We start from the raw sequence: 5,210 nt of genomic DNA, 5'->3' as shown, positions 1-5,210 counted from the left end.
ACTGAGGTGCCGTTTTACATCTGTGATCTGGACAGTTTTGCTTTTCGTTTAAGTTCAGTCAAGTGATTCTGTTGCTTAAGAATGTGCCTATCAGTGGGGTGCCTGGGTGGCTCAGTTGGTTGAGTGGCCGACTTCGGCTTGGGTCATGATCTCACAGTTTGTGAGTTTGAGCTCTGTGTGGGGCTCTGTGCTGACAACTCAGAGCCTGGAGCCTGCTTTTGATTCTGTGTTTCCCTCTCTCTCTGCCCCTCCCCTGCTCACGCTCTGTGTCTCTCTCAAAAATAAATAAACATTAAAAAAAAAAAAAAGAAAGAAAGAAAATAATGTGCCTATCAAGGGGTCTAGGCCCTGTGGATCATTTCCTAAAATATTCTATCCCTGTTTCACTCAAGTTCTAAGTCCAGTGTTAGAGTCATAGTTCAAAGCAGACAAAATTGTGATATAGTAATCATATTGAAGATCCAGAAAAAAACCAATGTGAAATTCTCTTCTAAACTGAATATGATTTTTAAAAATTTTTTAATGTTTATTTATTTTTGATAGAGAGAGGGTGACAGAGAGTGAGTGAGGGGAGGGGCAGAGAGAGATGGAGACACAGAATCGGAAGCAGGCTCCAGGCTCCGAGCTATCAGCACAGAGTCCGATGCAGGGCTCGAATCCATGAACCGTGAGATCATTACCTGAGCCGAAGTCAGACGCTTAACCGACAGAGCCACCCAGGCGCCCCTAAATTGAATATGATTTTTAATGAAAGTGATCAGGAATTGAGAGACTTAAGCTATAAGATACATGCCTTTGATATGGTTTTTAATAATCACTCGGGTTCCAGTGGAGATTTGCCAGCCACAAGGAATGCAGCATGTGAAGAAAATCTTCACCTGACTGATGTGTTGGTCACTCGTGTTATTACTTGTCTCTACAGTGAAGCTGTGTTGATTTTGCTTAGGACAGGACACAGTTACAGATGGCACACCAGCGTGTCATCGTCATGAAATTGCCTTAGTGGATGATGCTAGTGACTTTGATGATTTGGAAGGAGAACTAGATAAATATCTCCAAAAACACCTTGTTGGTAAAATTAAAGTAGTAAGAAGTACAAAGGGTGAGGGAATGTTTTGAGGAAGAACAATTGGAGCAGCCTGTTACAGAAGCTCTGCTGAGGCTGGACAGCCGCTGTGAAGTGAATGTGATGTGGCTGCAGGCTTGGCTGGCTGTCATCAGGAGGACGGGCCGACCATGGCTTGCCCACCAACTGATATGATCGGTGCGGATGTGCTTGTCTATAGCTTGTTGTCCTCTGTGGTAGAGGGAGGAGTCAGCTGGGGGCTGTGCTTCAAATGAGATCTCGTTTCCCTTTCCGAGCTATGAGGACCAGATGGAGGCAATGCACCAGTAAAGTCACCCGCAATGGCTGGAGGATTGTGTGTCATGAACAGAAACTATTTCAATGATTTGGACAATATGACAGTGGCATGTGTATCTGGGAAGGAAAAGATTTAGAAATATCACTTAGGATCTGAATGTGTAGTGGTAAGCTCTTCACCATCCCATGCTCTAGAGTAGGACATATTTTCTGAAAAAAGGCAACCATGTGGATCTCATAAAGGTCAGGACACCATGACACATAACTCTTTGAGGCTAGTAATGTTTGGTTGAATGAATATAAGGAACATTATTTTTCCTCGAGACCTGATCTGAGAGCCAAAAGCTATGGAAATTTTGGTGAGTATATTGAAATGAAGAAGAAATTAGGTTGTAAATCATGAAACATTATCCAAATAACATTTACCCAGAAATGCAGATTATCTGCACAAGGACAATGTAGAAGTATGCACAATAAGTCTAAGAAAAATTGGTTAGGAAATTGTCACATCACCCAGAGGAAAACCACAGAAGACTTGAGGAGGGTCTGAACTAAGGCAGGACTTGATTGATTACCTTACATGCTACACATTGGAATTTTTTGTTTGGAAATTATGATATAACTGCATTAAAAACAAACAAAGGATTCTAGTTCCATCCATTGCTTCATATCCATTAGTGTTTTATTTGTCATGCACAAGAAAGTGTAGGAAACCGTAGGTCTTCGAAGATAAATAAGATTAAGCCTATGTCCCCAAAGAACATACAGTACACTGCAGGAGATGAATAGATGCTAATGCTGCTATTCCTTTATTAGTTGGAAGTCAAGGTGAAGAAGGAGAGAAACTCAAAGACGACTCCCAAAGGATGGGAGGAAATGTGGGCTTCACCAATGAGTGCAGGATGAGGTGGAAGATCACACCTGGAGAGGAAGATGATAAACTAAAAGTATGAAAGACAAAATACAAATTCTGTTATGTATTAAAAACATGTTTTGTGAAGAAATGAATATACCTGGAAGACTATTAGATCAACTGGTTTACGGCTATGGAAGCTATCAAAGCTGAAGATAAAGACTCCCATGTCATCTCAATCTAATGGGAAAAACATTTTACCACGGGACAGAATGAAATGAAAAGACATACTTTGAGTTGGCAATGTAATGAGGGATTGATATAGATTGTATTGTGTATAAGTTTGCAGAAATTACTTCACTTCTGGTTCCCAATTTGCTCTTCAGTAAAATTAGAAAAACAAAGCTAAGAATTTTCCCAAAACTGATATGTGTTCTAAACGAATTCCATCTTTTTCTTGGTGCCCGTCTGTCTCCATGAAACTTTGAGAATATTCTTGTAACAAACAATAATAGAATCCGCAAGGCTAACATAATTGTGGTTGTTTTTATGCCAATTTGCTATGGAATTGCTTACAGATAGATCATGTTATACTGGAAAAAGATCATCACTAAGCAATCTCAAAAGGTGTTTCCCCTCTCAGCTGGAAAAGCCATCTTATTTCCATTTTCCCTACAACTGGGTGACATTTGTGCTGTTGGAAATCCAAGGGACACCCCCATGAAAGTCCCCATCGGTCATGGCACTGAATCTACTCTGTGTTCCCATGACAATGTCTACCAAGTTTGGTTTTCTTAATAAGAGCTGCAGTCAGTTTCTAACATGTGGAACAGCATTAAGTTTTGATAATGTAATACTCTGCCTTACACGGAATAGGTGCTGATAATTTTTTTAATTCAAATTCATTTGTTTATGCTAAAATTTAAGGTTTATTTTAGCAGTTCTCAGCATGTGACACTGTGTTAAAGAGTGCCAAAGATCCTCCAGGTGTTGCTCACATAATTTCTGATTTGAACAACAAACACTCTATGATTGAATAAGAACTTTGGTAAACATGAATAAGAAAAATGACAGGTTTTTAACATCTTTTGATCAAACTAAAAAAAAAAAGTAGCTTGGGTCACTGACTATACATGTGTATTATATTAACATGACTCTCATCTTCTAATTATATAATACCTTAGTATTTTAAGTCCTGGTTCCCAATTCAGAATAATGCATTTTTAGGGCACGGCAGTAGTTTATAACAGAAAAAGATGGGCTGAATCAAATTTGAGAATAAGGAAAGTGAGGTTGAATATAGGTGAAATTTTTTGAATGATATGGATGAACATCTCTGAATGAAATATTCAGGACTATGTAGAAAACTGCCTCTCCAGGGAAACAAGAAAATTCAATTTCATTGGAAAATTAAAATGAGAATCAAAAGTCCCTAAAAGACACACATGTATGTACACACTCATATAGACACTTCTATTTGTGTTTAGCAAAAACAAGTAGAGCTAAAACAAGTAGATCTTTTACATCTGTATATGTTTTTCTCCCTTTGTTTCCATAAATGCTTGTAATCATTGTCCTAGTCATTATATCTGAACATTATATATTTTTTCTTTTAAACTCATCTACCTGATTTCCTTACCTCCTCCAAACCTAAAGTAAGTGTAGATGCTGTTTATTTTCTGATAATTTATCCTGTTGAGGAGCTGTACAAGTATAAATAACAGATTTAAAACCACAATTGACAGAGAGGGCACTCTACAATGACAGGATCTCGAGTTCAGAATTTTAAATAGTTCTAGAAAACTTGTTTCCTCTCTTTGTTTCCAATTAAATAGGATTATTTAAACAGATCTCCTCATCTTTGTTTTCAGTATTAGCACTAATTAAATTATATGGTGAGATAGCACATACTGGTTTTCTGTTATCCTAGTACATTCTTATAGGATCTCCATGTTAGATACATGAGAGGAGTTGATGTATTGAGGATGAAATAATTGTACAACAATGGGGTCATGATTGAAAATTTTGACTCTAAAACCCGATTCTCAACCACTACTCCCAAAACTTGCAGTTAATTCTTAAATGCTTCACATACTAAACGTATACTTTAGATAAATAATGCATAGTTTTCTCCAAAATGGTACTATACTTTCATAGAGATGCCCATAGGTATCAGAAAATTATGGTGGGTGTCAGTTAGCCTCAGGGTAATATTTTATGACAAGAAAAATAGAAAAGAAAAAAAAATTACATTTGACATACCCGATACTTAGTACCAGTGAAGAACAATCTTTTACCACTCATGAAGACTCTCTTTGACCAGACTTTAGTTAGGCACCTCTGAGCTTTCTTCTTGATGAAGCCTCAAACTTGGCCCCATCCTTGTAAGGCCTGCATAGCCCGGTTCCAGCAAGAATTCTGCTAAGTCAGTTTAGAGACAAGTCCCCACTCTTGATACCTGATCGTCCTCAATATCTGATCAAAATTCCTCATGTCCCACCCCCAACCCCAAGTGATACCTGCTCACTCTGGTCTGCCCTCAGCAAGAATCCTGTCAGGTCAGATTAGCAAGAATGCCCCTGCCCTTGGATGTCTTTTTCTCAGTAATCTTTCATCCACCAACCACCATCCCCCATACCCACGCACTTACCCTGCTCCTGGACTGTAAATCCTCCTTGTCCTTATATTCAGAATCGAGTCAAGTTCTCTTTCCTCTTGTTATAATAGTTCCTGAATACAGAATACAGTCTGTTTTTACTGCTTTAACTACTTTCAGGCTCTGTTTTTTTCTTTAACACTGTACACATGCTGAGCAGAGAAGCATGAGGAGAGGAATGCATTTTGAAGATAATGACAATTTTTAAAAACCCACGGTTTCTTCCGCTTATGTTTAAAGGACTCTTTGCAAGAAAGTTTTTCGAATATGATCATTTGGTTCAAATACTAGCATAAAAGTTGTGTTTATTTGCTTTGGCAATATTCCTAAACTCAAGG

At 38.2% G+C, this 5,210-nt stretch overlaps 1 pseudogene; it reads left to right on the top strand.

Moving 5' to 3' along the window:
• Window positions 1-734: 734 nt before the first annotated feature.
• On the top strand, window positions 735-1,825 carry LOC121012658 (polypeptide N-acetylgalactosaminyltransferase 11-like; annotated as a pseudogene).
• The last annotated feature ends 3,385 nt before the right edge of the window (window positions 1,826-5,210 follow it).

The sequence above is a fragment of the Herpailurus yagouaroundi genome, unplaced genomic scaffold, assembly GCF_014898765.1.
Source record: "Herpailurus yagouaroundi ecotype Mexico unplaced genomic scaffold, PumYag 197, whole genome shotgun sequence".
Lineage (NCBI taxonomy): Eukaryota > Metazoa > Chordata > Mammalia > Carnivora > Felidae > Herpailurus > Herpailurus yagouaroundi.
This window is presented reverse-complemented; position numbering and strand designations above follow the sequence as displayed.